General features: G+C 38.9%; 1 protein-coding gene across 1 annotated transcript in view; it reads right to left on the bottom strand.

Moving 5' to 3' along the window:
- KCNB2 (potassium voltage-gated channel subfamily B member 2) overlaps positions 1-15,862 on the bottom strand; it is a 188,517-nt gene that overhangs the window by 10,828 nt on the left and 161,827 nt on the right. The window lies entirely within an intron of this gene.

The raw sequence follows: 15,862 nt of genomic DNA, 5'->3' as shown, positions 1-15,862 counted from the left end.
ATATACCAGCTGAAAAGTCAAGAAGAAAAAATTAAAAATAAACAGGAAGCACTATTCAGGAGACTAGTCCTGCTGAAATTTCACGTCTGGACAAATTTCAGATGCTACAAGAATTGAAGGTATTGGTCCTGAATTAGGTTGAGAGCAAAATTTTAAAAACTAAGTAGTATGAAGGTGAACTGAGTTTCTGATAATTATTAAAATGTGTAAGTAGATAAAGGCTTCCAAGAAATAGCTTTCTGTCTAAGGAGATAGGTTTTTATAATATCATTATCATAATATCATATCATAATATCATATAATTTCATCACTCACTTTTACTGAGTCTTAGAATGACAGAATGACAGAATCATAGAAACATTAGTGTCAAAAAAGATCTCCAAGTCTCTCAAGTCCAATGTTTGACTGAGCACCACCACGCCAACTAAACCATATCACTAAGTGCCACCCCACTTTCTTGAATGCTTCAAGACCTACTGACTCCTTAGGCAGCCATTGAAATGCCTGACAAGCCTTTGAGTGAAGAAATTCTTCCTGATGTTCAACCTGAACCTCCCCCGGCACAGCTTGAGGCCATATCCTTTCATCCTGCCACTGGCTGCCTGGGAGAACAGGCTCTCCTCCACATGGATACAGCCTCCTTTCAGGCAGTTGTAGAGAGCAATAAAGTCTCTCCTGAGCCTCCTTTTTTCCTGGCTAAACAACTCCAGCTCCCTCAGCTGCTCATCATAACACTTGTGAGCTTCTCTGTGCTCCAGACCCTCCACCAGCTTTGTTGCCCTTCTCTAGACACACTCCAGCACCTCAAAGTCTTTCTTGTAGTGAGGGTCCCAGAACTGAACACAAGACTGAAGTTGTGGCCTCACGAGTGCCAGGTAGAGGGGGATGATTGCTGCCCTGGTCCTGCTGGCCACACTGTTCCTGATACGAGCCAGGATGCTGTTGGTGGTCTTGGCCATCAGGGCACACTTGCTCATGTTCAGCCTGCTGTTGAGCAACACTCCCAGGTCTTTTTCCACAGGACAATTTTCCAGCTACTCTTTCGCAAGTCTGTAGCACTACATGGGGTCGTTGTCTCCAAAGTGCAGGGCCCAGAACTTTGTCTTGTTGAACCTCATACAGCTGGTCTTGGCCCATAGATTCAGCGTGTTCATATCCCTTTGCAGAGCCTTCCTGCCCTCCAGCAGATCAACACTCCTGCCCAACACTGTGCTGTCTGCAAACTTACTGAGGCTGCACTCAGTCCCCTCATCCAGATCATGGACAAAAATACTGAACAGGACTGGCCTCAATACTGAGCCTTGGGAAGCCCCACTAGAAACGGGATGCCAGCTGGATGCAGCACCTTTCACTACCACTCCCTGGACCCAGCATCCTGCCAGTCCTGAACCCAGTGAAGAGCGCCCCTGTCCAAGCTGTGGGCTGCCAGTTTTGGAGAATGCTGTGGGAGACTGTATCAAAGGCTTTACTGAAGGTAGACAGCATCCACAGCCTTTCCCTCATCCCCTAGGCAGGTCTCCTGGTCATAAATAAAGATCAGGTTGGTCAGACAGGACCTGCTTTTCCTAAACGCATTGTGGCTGAGTCTGATCCTCTGGTTGTCCTGTTCATGGTGGGTGATTGCACTTAAGATAATCTGTCCCATAACCTTCCCCAGCATCGATGTCAGCTGAGAGGCCTGTAGCTCCCTGGACCTTTCTTCTGACCCTTGTAGATGTGTGTCACATTGGACAACTTCCAATCGTCTGTTCTTGAGTTCTGCACAGTTGAAACTCTCTCTAATGTACAGACCCAGCCCCACAGCTCTCCTTCCTCACCTGTTCCTTCTGAAGGGCTTATAACCATCCATTGCCACTCTCCATTCTTGTGAGTGTCCCCCTGGTGCCAACTACACCATGGCTCTCCTGCTGTGCAATGGCTCCCAGCTCCTCCTGTTTTCTCCCCAGACTGTGTTCAGCCATGTACATGCACTTCAGGTGGGCTGCTCATTTCACCCCCAGCACCAGCATACTCCCCCCAGGCTCATCTCTAGTCAGCCTGGTCCTATTCTCTTCCCCCTTCAAATCTAGTTTAAAGCCCTCTCAATCAGTCCTGCTACAATCCTTTCCCCCCCCTTTTCCCCCCATCTGTCTCCTGCAGGCCTGGTTCTGTATAAATTGCCCTATGATGGAAAAAAGACATTTTGATTAAGTTCAAGCATCTCTGTACCTCACAGCCTTCCACTTTGCCTGGAGTAACTGGTCACTGTCTTTTACAGAACCAATACTATGAGAAAAAAAATGAATATCAGCAAACATTATGGCTTTACCAGAAAGTTTATTTATTTACACTCTAAGGAACATGAGCAAATTTAAGACAGTGAGCAAAGTGTTAAAATTATATAAAAATTATTATAACACTTGGAAAAAAGATATTATTTTGGTTGGAAGTCCTAATTAAATCCAGGTTTTTGTTAGAAATACTAAAATAAATTGTTTTCTGTTTTAAAGATCAGTTTAAGCTCATTCACAAAAGCATTTACTTCCATTTCTCAGAAATGGAACTGTTAAATCCATTTGTTGATGTTCCAAGGATGCAGTAGGTCTGACAAAATTGCTGGAACACCCAAGAAGAGTGAAATGAAGCTAAGAAGAATGCAAATGTGAAGAGTGTATGCAGAGAGACTGGTCACAGTGGTGATAGAGGCTCTAGAGATAGAAAGGCCACCTCACTGTAGCTTTGAGAAAAACAGCAATAAACTTGTTTCATCTATGGGTTACCAAGTGGATATCCAGCTCTCTAAGCAGAAACAGAAATTGCTCATGGTGCAGTGGGTATTTGGTATAATGTTGTACTCAGGTACTATCTTTGGCCTTCTTCAGCTACTAATAGTACAGAACAGGTATACAGGTATCACATTTTATATTCTAAAGTATTCAAACATATTTATTTGAATTTTTCTCTGCCAGCACTGCTTCTGTCCTTTTTTATTCTTTCTTTCTTAATTATTTTTATTGGAGAAATAAGATCCATTCATTTCTTCTGCCAAATGAGTTATGGACCATCTGTCTTCATCCTTCATACTGCCAACTCAGAACACATCCTTACGTTAATCTATCCTATTTAGGAGGGCTATAGATTCCTTTAAACCTTCTGCTACCAACATCAGCAAAAGAAGCCAATCTTAGTAAAGAATGAAGGCAATAACAGTGCATATGTAGGCAGGGCAGATCAATGAAATTTGTAGCTAGGACTGAGGCAGACTAAAGACAACAACTATAAGAGAGCAATAACTACCTTTCAAACTGTGGAAGTAGACTGGATCAGATTTCTGTATTAAAGTTGGAAACTTGAATAAGGTGTACTGGGTTATCCACTTCACCTAAATGACTGTGAAACAGCTAATGCAGGCTTGACTTCTCTAAAATACTCAATAACATAATTATACTTTCTGAATTTACAGAACAACTGAACAAGGCACAGGTCTGAATAGTTGAGCTTGCAGTTTCTGTCAAGCTGATGGAGCCTCATTGGGGCCAGAATCAGAATGCAAATAACAGGATTGGGAAAAGCTGTATAATACCAGGACCAAATTACTTGACACGCATTGTTCTTAAAAAAAAATAAAAATTGTAAGAATGTATCTGCCCAACTGTCATCAAACTGATTTTAATTAGGAACCACTGGCATTTCAGTCTGTCATAAGGGATTTATTTTATGCCTAAATGTCTACCAGCATACAAAAGATCCTAGAAAAGAGGTGACTTAGTGAATAGCACCCCTCTCGCACTATGTGACATTGCTAAAACTCCATGCATTTTGAGTGTTTTATTGAAAACAAGCATCCATCTGTTTGTTCCAGCCATTCTTTCATGTGCTGCTAACAAAAGCCTCAACTCCCCCAGCTCTTTTAATAAAATATGCAGTACAGCAAGCCTGGAACCTTAAGTGATTTATACATATAATCTATAAGCATGAGTCTGTTCTTAGTGAAAAAATTTACAGCAAAGTAGTTTAGTTTCTTCTAATGTAAGAATCTCAAGCTTTTATTTGTTTGTTGTGTAATTAAAGCAGTGCATCATTCTACACACAGTATGTTTTAATTATTGCAATTGATTAGATTTCACAACTCATTAGGCAAAAAAATGCCAGGGGAAAACTTGGAAGAACAAGAGCAGCTATGAGAAAAAGAAGAAAAAAAGAACTCCCTATTCTGAGTCTACATAAAGAATACTTTGCAGATATTACTATGCTGGTAAATTCTCATAGAACAGATGCAGATTGTATTAAGAGAAGCACAGAATTTATAAGAAAGACCTGTAGCAAACTGCTAGGCTGCTTATGCTGATACAGAAAAGTAAAAAAACCACCACTGACTGAATCTTTCCCAGCAGAACTTCCTGTTTATTATGTAATATTTTAAAACCGTGTTCTGGACTGAAATGCATGGAAAATTTTCACACTCCAAGTAATTAATCTATGACCACAGTTCTTGACATAATATTTTTTACCTGAATTTCAGAATATACTCTGTTAAATGACAGTTTCTGGCAGGTTATGTCATTTAGCTATAGTACTGCAAAAGCACATAAAAATCCGGATCTTCTTAATATTTAAAAATATTTCCTTTTCAATGACAATTTCTTCTAAAAGAATGGACAGATTTAGAAGTTTTTTTTTCCTATGGGCTGGATATGAGGCATTTGAATCTGTTGATGCAATGAATAGAAAAACATTCCTTGAGTTAATGATGCAGTCTTAACAGCCTCTGCCAGATGCTGTTACTTTACTTTTTGGGTGCAAGGACTGGTAGCAATCTCCTGACAATTTAGTTGTTTCCCAGTATTAAATTGCCACTAAAAAATGGCTTTTCTTTTTCCCTGTGCACCCCCTCATTGCTTATTACTGCCAGCAATGTGAGGAATTCTACATAAAATGACCATTCAACTGAGGCAGAAAATAAAGGTGTAATAGAATAGCCTTCAAGTTGTGCCTTGCTATTCTGCAACAACTGATCCAATATGTGAAATTATATGATATGTGAAAAGGCTTCTGCTATAACTGACAAGCCAGTGTAATTTTTATGTGCAGCAGAGAAAAAGTATGCATCAGATGCACATTAAAATATAGCTACTGAGGGAAACTTCCATTGAGCCCTACTGATCAGCCAGTAGAGTATGTTTGATAGATACAGGTTTCAGTCTGCAATCCACTAAGACTGTATTAGCAACAGTGTTTGCTTAGTCTTTTTTTTCCCAGGGTGGGATCTAGGGTAGAATCTAGACCATTTAAATAATAGACAGCAGTATAGTCTCATACTTTTGAGATTTCTAACCTCCACAGACAATGAAAATTATCAGGCTGTCACATATTCTTCCCTTTCTGTGTTGAAATTTATGATATTGTCTTCATATAAGACATACCCTGTCAGTATCTTTAACTCTGCCTTTAGAAAATGTCAGAAAAAATTGCTGTTGTTCAGTTTTTGAAAGGCTTCTGGAGAACTGTATCAACTTTCTTGGGTATTTAGCTATATATTCTCAGAAGCTTCTGCTCCTGGGAAAGAGGTGTCTAAATTTGAGCAGATAGATATCTGGAGTTGATCTAAGTTCTTCAGATCAACCTGAGAGCTACCAAGTGCTATAGCCTGCAGGTCATGCTGGATCTTGCATGGAAGTTTGTGGTGTTCACATACTCTTTGAACAGAGAGAGACATAATTCTCTCTCCCAGGATTTTTCCTGGGGAAGGCAGTGAGAAAGCTCAGAGAGAGAAGAGAAAACAATTCTCATCTCTATTTGCTGCGCCTGTTGTTTGGCACATGTAGAATGTGTTATGGAGATTGTTTACCAAAAGGGATTTGTTAATTGGCCACTGGTGATGGTTGTTTGGATTGATTGACCAATTAGGTCAAAGCTGGGTCCTGACTGTCTGGTAAGTGTCCTGGGTTTTTCTTGAGTAGTATAGCAGAGTATAGTATTAGAATAGTATGTAATATAGTATAGCTTAATAAAGCAATTGTTCAGCCAACACGGAGTCAGAGCATGTCATTCCCTGGCTGGAGGTCGCCTTGCATCAATAGAAGTGTCCTTAGCTTGTAGCACAGAGCTCCCAGCTCTGGCCAGACAATCCACAGACTCACAGCCACACTGGCAGCAGCAGAAGGTTAGATAATGCATGTTTTCATTTTTCTGAGGGAGTAAACCCATGACAGTGGAAGACATTTTGGGAGGTTTGATGAGAAGTTTACAGAAATTAGTTTACTTCAGCAGCATCCTTTACTGTCAGGTGTCTTCAGATTGTAATATATGGAGTTTGCAACTGAATGGACAAAAAGTCTTGCTGAGTAAGAGTGTTGTCTTGTACATCTGTCTAAATCTGTGTGCATTCTGTTCTTGACGTCTGGGACTTTCCAAATGAGAGGTACATTGGAGAAGAAAAGACAACACTATAAATTGAGTCACCTTGCAACTAGAACTATTACCACATGAGGAATTTTAAGCTTAGTCAGGACATCAGTCTGTAGACATTTAGAAGAAGAGGCCGTTAAAATATTCTTCTGTGATGCAAAGGATGAGAAGAAGATCATGATACAACATCTCGCTCCCTGGTCACTCCATGTTCTCCCTCTATTCTGTTCCTTGGGCTTCCTAGTTACAAGCATCACCTCTTGCTTCTGACCCACAGTTCTACCTCATGCTGCTTTGCAGAGGGGACTGTGCTCAGCTCACACCTGTAATTCTGCATTCCCATGTATCAGTGTGCCATAGATCACATCGTGAACAGTCTGACAGACTTAACATTATTTTGAATCTAAGGTTTCAGCAGACCGCTTCTGTATTTTCCAAATTTGAAAAAGTTCAACAAAAGGCAAGACATTTTGCTACAGTCCTTTACTGGCTAATGCTCTTTTTTAACATATGTCCTTGGCCATGGGACATAAAAAAAGAGACAGATAGAAATGAATCCTACTTGGATTTACTCCAAACTAGAACACAATGGAGCTATGGCAAACCTTAAGCATGCCAAACCTAAGCAATCTCAGTAGTCCTGCAACACCCAGAATTATCTAAGAAGAATATGTTTGCAAATGTTCCTTGTTTTAAGTGGTGGAAAAATTAATTTCCAGTTACTAAAAATTTAATTTTTGGAACATAAGAGAGGGGAATAATTTAACAGAACAGCATAAATTTAGTGCAGCTTACAGCTCTATCACTGTTGCCCTTTCAGGAGCACATCTGATTATAACTCTGACAGTCTGTGTGATCACTGAACAGCTTCTCTCTGCTGCTCTCGATCCTTGATGACATTATTTAGAATTCTGACTTTTCATTTTCCCCTTTTTCCTAGATTAGTATTAATATTAATGTTTTTAAGGACTTGATTTGACTGTACTTCATTGCTCTTTCAGGGATATTCATTAAGCCTCACATTAACTACATATATGAAGGTTAAACTCTCAGTATTGTATTTATCTGGTGTCTAAGTGATGCACAGTCTTTGCTTTTGGTCTCTTTGTACTAGGATGACATTCACTTAAGAACCTTGGCTTAGAAATACTCATGACTAGCTCCATAAACACTCATCATATTTTTATATATGAGAATTATCTACTAGTTCATCAGTAGGTGAAAAAGCTCTGTCTCCAGTTTAGCTTGACAGACAAGTTCCTATGAAGACAATGAACTCAAGTGCTGCTAGATGTTTATGCATGGTTCTGTGAAGTTCACTGGTGACTTTACCTAAGGAGTGGCATATGTCCAGGGATGTGCTGTCCTATCAAGCTCACCCAGACTGGGAGCCAACATGTGGGACCACCTTTGTTTCTGTAATGGGGCATCCTTCAAGTCTCTGTCTGAGGAGGTTTAAGGCAGGTAGGAGTTTGCTGCCTGCCAGTTCCAGTGTGCATGCTAGACCAGTGATGATAACATCAGCAGGATCATAATCATGGTAATTCTTGTGGAAGGCATGATAGCAGTTCAGATTTTGCCACTAGTTAATTCCAACTTCTCCAAGCACAGCTGTAGTCAAGCAAGGTATTTTGAAACTGGCTAAGGTAGGTCTACTTGACTGGAGAAACTGCTTCTGTCTTGGCAAAACCTTCACTTCAGAAGTTCAGTCATAAAGCCATTCTCTATAGCTGATATACTTCCTGCTTGAGAGCACTGTATAAATTCCATTTTTTTTCACAAAGCCTTTCCACCACTTTGTGCTGATCTTCCCATTCCATAGATGAATATTTGCCTTAGAAGACCTAGCATCTCAGAGGGAATAAACCTGTGTAGGAAAGGATGTTTTGTTCTTTGAGATTAGCAAGCATCCTCCTGGTTTAAAGTAACAGTAATAAAATGCATCTGTCCTGCAATCTGTTGCAGGTAGATTACTGTTTATTGTATTTCTGCTATTAGGATACAGTAATAGAATACACTCCTCCTGCATTCTGGGGTGAGCTAACTGCATTTACTTAATGAATTGATTATTGCTGTAGGGAAGGGTGGCCTTGGGGTTTGTACCACCAAGATTTTCAGCATAAGAATTTAGTTTAGGTTTGAGAATTCGATTATGGCTGAGTATCAAGGTGGTTTTGTATAAGGCAACTCTGTGGGTAATATGGCAAATGGGAACCCTGGGAATGGACTGAGTCTCTGTGAATCTGAACACAGGAACCACTCAAGTCTCTTAAAACACTAGGGGCACATTAGGTACGCAGTAGAAAACTAAGTAAAACACTGCAAGCATTTGCAGGATGTATTTACTAAATATTGCAACCAAAAAAGTGATGTTGGAGACCAGAGAAATTGCAATGTGCACAAGCAATAGGAAATGGATTGCAAATGGGACTATCAGCTTGAACTTTAGCACAGAGAGAGAAGAGAAGAGAAGAGAAGAGAAGAGAAGAGAAGAGAAGAGAAGAGAAGAGAAGAGAAGAGAAGAGAAGCACAGCCCTGATGAAACCAGCTGTGATTCCTTATAGGCAAAAGCTGAGGTTAATACTGAGGGCATCTGTTGGACTGGCAAAGATGGGGAACCTTAAGTAGTCATGGATGAAGACAGTCTTCATAGTTTGGGAAGAGATAAATGTATTTAGTTTAGCATCAGTGGAGACAAGCTTGAATACTGAATCAGCACAGAGCTAATAAGAATTGTTTTTTTTTAACATATTAAGATCCATATCAAGTCAGCTCTAATATTTTTTGCTGTTGTTCAACAGCAAAAAGCTATTTCAGCTGGAGACATGAAATCAATTATTTAATGATAAATAGCAAACTGTCCCCTAGGAATTAATGTAGAAGAAATGGCAGATCCAGAGTAAATGTAGGTGAATTACTTGTTTTTTTCACTATGAAATTGGATAAGCCCATGAATTTGACTCTCATATATTGACAGAAATAGAGCTAGGACCGGCTTGAAATTATAGTGTGGCTAGTTTAATCAATTAAATAATTTAATGTAAGGTAGTTTACAGTGAAAATAAAAAAGTTTATCTGGCTAATGCTTTCTTTGCTCTATAACAATGTGAGAGATTTAACTGCCTTACAGATGATCACAAAAAAATTAACTTAAAGAGTCATCTTAGAGGCTTTATTTACATATAGATTTTTGGCCTCCTAAGTATTATTTCTAAATGGAATAATTTGCTTATGTGTGAAAGAAAAGTCACCTACATTTATCAGAAATGAATGAAATGTCTTTATTAAAGCTCCTGCCTGCCCTTGTTCAGAAGTTTTCTAAACCTTTGACATACTTCTTGCACTGAGGTTGTGTTTTGCAGTAGCTGTCTAATTTTTGGGTAGTGAAAGCTGAGTATTATTACTTAGATGAATGTTCTAGACTCTCCAAAATTTGCATCAAAGTCATGACAAGAAGCTTGCAGTTTCCAATCCTTTTGCATAGCAAACCATATGTAAGATCTGTTCTGCGCTACTTCACTCACAAAAACATTGGCTTCATTACAGGAATTTCATTAAAAAAAACCCCAAACCAACCAAACAAAAACCGACAAAACCCCACAGCAACACAGCGCAGCCTCCAGACCCGAGGAGAGAGGTGGTGTCCAGCAGCAGCTGGGCCGGCTGCCGGAGGCCGAGGGAGCGGGGCTGGAGCGGGGCTGGAGCGGGCGGCGGCACCGGGAGCTGTCCCCGGCCCGGTGCTGAACAGCGGCGGCGGCAGATGCGCTGCGCCCGCATTCACCCTAAACCCCTTTTTTCTGTCACTTACATGTAGGTATGCAAATGATGCAGTCTAAAAAGATAAGTTTGGAAAAATAAAGATAGCTCTAGCATAATATTTGTTTCTTGGAAAAAACTCCGTTGAAGGAGGCAGGAATCTCACCAGAGGTGAGATATTTCTTTTTCCACTTGCCATTTCGTAAGTTATTACTAACACCCAGCAAATTGCTGGAGATAAACAAGCAGGAGTAATGAAAAATCAAACCCCAATTGTTTAGCTCTAAGGAGTTTTTGCATTGGCTGTTGAATGGATTTAATGGGGGAAATCAGCACTCCTGATATACAGATTTATTCTGACACTACCTATTTTGATTTTAACATTCAACTTAGAGCAGAAAGCTAGATGTAACTGATTTTTAAAACGTGGGAACTGGAACCCAAATTACTTGGTTCTCACTTTTTCCATTTGTCATTTAGTTTTAATGGAATCTGCTTTCACTTGGGACCTCAGGTTATTAACCACTGTACACTTAAATCTAATTTGCTGAAAAAGCATATTAAGATTTTGTTTGAACAATTCTCACTTTATCATCTTTTTACCATTGAATAAGACTGTTTTTTTGTCATATGACACAATGAGTAGGTATGGTCTTCCTGAAGGCTGATATTATCTATCAGACTTATTTGAAATTATGACAGGCCCCAAATCCTTTATTCATACTTGTTAAAATAATTTTTCTATCTTGGCTTCATGTCAATTTCTATATAAAAGGTTCTATATAAAATATCTATATTAATCTATGGTTTTATATAAAGGTTAGGCCAGTATTTCCCAAACTTGCAGAATAAGAGAAATTGTTAGGGACAGGAATCCAGCCTGCTGTCTTTTTTACAATACAGTAGTTAAAGGTCTGCATATCATAGGTGTCATTCCCTTATGTTAGCTGTCACTCCAGGATTACTTTTGAAACTTCATCTGTAATACTGCAGTTTCAAACCCTTATTAAGATGTAATGTATGCTGTAACACATACACAGAGTACCAGTGCTCTTCAATAAATATGTAAATGTCCTCACATCACATTTAGGAAGGTCAAATTGTAATTGAAGACAGATCTGATTCACAAAATATATTATCCATTATTAAAATACCATTAAAAGGTACTGCTCATGCTGCTGTGAGCTCAGACTAAGAGGACAGTATATGAGAAAATGCCCGTAAATTACAGGAACATTCCAGTTTTAGAGCTGTAATTCAGACTCTCCTTTTAGCACAAATTCCTCAAGCAGGTGCTGAACAGAGTGTTCAAGGAATGTCTGTTTTTCCCAAACTGTGACTTGGACAGAAGAAGGGCTGACTATTCCCTGCTCTACAGAAGACTGGTTTTGTTCTGTCACAAATAAATGTCTGTTATGCTTATAGTCTATTAAAATTAGGGTCAATCAGTGTTAGGGGTCTGTTTTTTTCTCATGAAATCAAAGGGAGGTTTACTGTTGCCTTTAACCAGAATGCACCAGTGGAATTTGAATATTTTAGTCAGCTGTACTGGGAAGCAAAGCAGAGCAGTTTGACAAGGCTTTGTCCAATGTTCTGCACAAATTTTGATATTTTTCCTATTTTGTACTTTAACCAGCAGATGTCTCTGTTTTATCATGCAGCTGTTGACAAGGACACACTGCTCCTGTTGTCACAACACATATTTAGTAAGAGAACCATTTGTTTCCCATGGAATGAATACACATGAACGCAAAAATGCCGACTTAATGCTCTCAGCATAACCCTAACCAACCTAAGCCCCCAGCAGCTTTGGTGAGAGCTCTGGCTGCTAAACAATATTGAAAATCATCTTTATGCAAATGTCCCATGGGATTTTAAGAGGGCAAAAGGGGAATTGGTGGGATTCTATGGATATTCATTTAAAAATACGTAATAAATTTAGTACAGCTTTTTTTCTCCCATGGGAAGGCTCACAGAAGCAGCTTACAAAACAGTGTGGAGTATTGGATTTCTACACAATGCCTCCGGAAATTCCATGTTGTGATAGATGAATTATCTCCTCTACTTCACAAATGTGTAAAATGATATTATTTCTGCATCTATAGGCATCAATAGTAGTAATATAGATTATTTGAAACTCTTGTACATAACTGAAAATATCATTGTGATACAATTCGATTCAGACTTCTGTATTTTCCAAATTTGAAAAAAAATCTTGCATATATACAATTTTTCTAAAATCTCTACAGAAGAGATCAGCAATTTAAAAATTATATTCAAATTCTATTATTTCAAATATATGAAAAATGAAGATATATTATTTCAGAAATTACAACTTTTTGATTTTTAGTAATTGTTTAAGAATGTGATAGGTTTCTATCAGTTGTTTCCTGGCCTTGTTATCGTTCTCCTAGGGCAGTTGTCCATACATTTAAAAACTTAGGAGCTATTTTTTTTTTGTCTCTGTTTTCCTGGATATCTTTATATTTGAGATCCTGGATTAGGTCATCAGACAGAAAAAATACTAGACTGGATCTACACTGAGCCCTGAACTGCATCACAACTTTTGTTTGTGGGTTGCTCCATCTTGGTCAGTTGCTACCTTTTAGAAATCCCTACAGAAACTGTTAGGATCTGTTGTTGGGCCACATACTTATTAAAGTAAAAAAGCATACAATCTTAGAAAAAAAAAAGGTCACCTCTTTTAGGTGGCAGCTGTTCCCATGTGAACAAACAGTATGCTGGGGCTTTTTTCCCCTATTAAGACCCACGTCAATGTTGGAAACAGAACTTCTCTAGCTGGAAGGAGCATGCTCCTTACAGGCAAATGCATGTCACAGACTAGCCCTGTGCGTTCACACTTCCACCCACTGTGGCTGTTTCTCCTACTGTCAAGTGGAGCCAGAGGTGAGCTATTTTTTAGCCCACATTTATGCTCCAAATGCACTGTGATGAGATGCATAGATGGCCAGTGTGAGTCATCAGTCCCATGTCACTGGTCCACCAGGCTGGCCACTTCTGGAGACAAGCAGAACGCTAAGTAGCAGAAATATCAGGCCTTACCCTGAAATGGTTTATTATTAAATACAAATGTCTGAACAATAAGGAGTTGACTGTAGAGAGGGACATGGGTGTTGCCTGCTTTCAAAAGAAGGACCAAACTGTCTGTCAAATCTTCCTGGTCTTCAAACCGATGGCCAGGCCACAGAAACCCCACAGGTTTCCATGACTGCAGCTACAGCAGAGTTTCTACAGCTCAATCAGGCTTAAGACAAGAAATAAACCTGGAAATAAATTTGTCAAGTACGAACAACTATAATGCAGCTATCTGCAGCAAGCCTATGGACAATAAAATTCATCTTCAAAGAACCCCTGAACGTGGAACAAATACATTATACTCTGGCTATGATTCAGGAAGTATCTTTCATAGCTGACAATTTCATAATACATATATATTTTTTTCTTTTAACTGCCAGCATCTGGCAATTTATGATAAAGTCTTGGAACAGAGTCTTTGGGGTATTTACACACTGATTACGTATAATTCTACTTTTGAAAGCCACATAAAACCCTCACACCCACCACCAAAACCTCAAAAATCTGCTGGAAGGGCAATGTGATTCTTTATTTTGCATGATCTTTATGATAAGGGATAGAACTGCATGAGTAATTAAAGAAGAAAAAGGTTTGTGTTGTTACTCAGAAGTGCTAATTAAAACAAAGTAAATATTTTTGAAATATCCCTTACTGTGGAATATATATGACAAAACCATATGGCTTTTAGTAATTACAGTAATAGCAGTACTGGAAGAAAACAATGTAATTCTGGTATCACATGGAATAAACTGGAACCACTGTGTATGAGGAATATATGTCATATTACTATATGCTGTTATATATGTTTTCTCTGAGATGTAAACATACAGGTATTACTTTCAAAAGGATTATTAATTTTATCCATCTTGCAGATTATAACTGCTTCTGCTTTATTCTGGGTCCTTTATGTCCAATTATTTTTCTGCGAGCTGTATAATTAGAAACACATTTTTATGGGGAAATACCTGACTTACTATATCTAGGAGCTCACTGGCAGTGAAGCATTTCACTGCTATTAATAGAAACACCACAATGACACCATGGCCGAGGTTTGTTTTTTTCAAAATGATTTATCTTAGCAGTCATGGCAGTGCACGCTCCTGTCACTGTCCCATGCTCCTTTGAAGGATAGGAAGTGGGACAGAGGTGATTTGCTGCCTTCAGTACAATGCATTTGATATTATAGCAGTTAATGTTAGCCTGAAAGGAAATAACTGGCACTACTGCTTTTACTGTCATAAAGATGGAGAAATGGATGTGATGTGGAGATTAGGGAGTAAAAACACAGGAATATCTGAAGTGCTTTGCAGAATTTGGGATCTTGACTTCTGAACTGAATTTTCAGCATCTAAGAAAACACTCTTCTTCTTTGAGGTCCTGTTTATATTACAGAATGTTATCCTTTTGAAATATTTCCATTAAGACAGAAAATGAGAACCTAGTTTGACATAAAATAGGATTTAGAAATATAGGACTTTATTACAATGACTGAAGGAAATACAACATCCTCCATCAGCCCCAACATCATCATTTATGGATACATTTCTGCTCACACAATTAGCTCCCTGCTTCATTTCCATATCCTGGTTCACTTCTAGGTTCTTTCTGGAGGCACATAATCACCTTTGTGTGAGATGAGATTAATATTCTTGATAATATACTCCAGGAGAATGATATGGACAGAACAGTGAGGTCTAAAAGCAGGAACAAGGGTGTTTAGACCAGATTTACTCATGACCTCCACCTTTGCACAAGTGCCCCTCCTGACATTTCTGGAGTGGGAGGAACTTTTGAGTAACCTGTGTGCTTGGACCAAGCCAGAAGAGACATTTTCATCACTATCACCAGCACACTTTCAAATGTACCTGTTATAGCCCCAATCTGACACCGAATCTGATTTACACAAGAAGCACTCATATAGCAACTGTGTGGTGCTGCTGTACATATCTAATGCTTCTGTTGGGGGAAGCCTGCTATGTGTAACTCAGCAAGATAAACAGTAATTTCTATGGATTTTTATCTGCAGGAGGCTTGTTTCAGAGCAGCATGATTTGGGTAAGAGATTTCCCTAAAGGCATGTGAAATCGTAAAGGAGGAGCAGTTTCCAAATCTCTCTCTGTGGAAATCAGAGAGCCAAACAGTGAAATGGTGCCAGTAAAGAAAGTGAGGAACAGATGTACTTTCATTGTCTGATCCTTCCACTTACTGTTACTCTTTCAATACGATGGACACCATTTCTAACATCAAAACATACAAATAAAGCTGCGTTGAACATGTCAAACATCAGCAGTGTTACTAGGGTCACTAGTTTCACACCGATTCTGGAAGCTGGGATGAAAAGAGCTTATGATTTTTATCTTTACATCAGAGAAAAATGTGTTCTGAAACACCCTGTCAAAAGGAAAAGATGCAATCCCCTCTCCATTACAAGCATTGGATTTTTATTAAAATTCATTTAGTGTCTAACTTTGTAGCTGGAAAGAAAAGCAATATTTATTTTGGAGTTGCCAATTGCTTTTGATTTTGACAAATGACTTAAATTATTTGCTTATCAGATTTACTTTAGGAATGAATTGTATATTTTTTTCCAGAGGGTGTTACAATTCCTAAAGAGTTTCATCAA

Source organism: Agelaius tricolor, unplaced genomic scaffold (assembly GCF_023055355.1).
Source record: "Agelaius tricolor isolate 1412-34295 unplaced genomic scaffold, bAgeTri1.0.p SCAF_2, whole genome shotgun sequence".
Taxonomy (NCBI): domain Eukaryota; kingdom Metazoa; phylum Chordata; class Aves; order Passeriformes; family Icteridae; genus Agelaius; species Agelaius tricolor.
The sequence above is the reverse complement of the archived record's forward strand: the minus strand, read 5'-3'. Positions and strand labels throughout refer to the sequence as shown.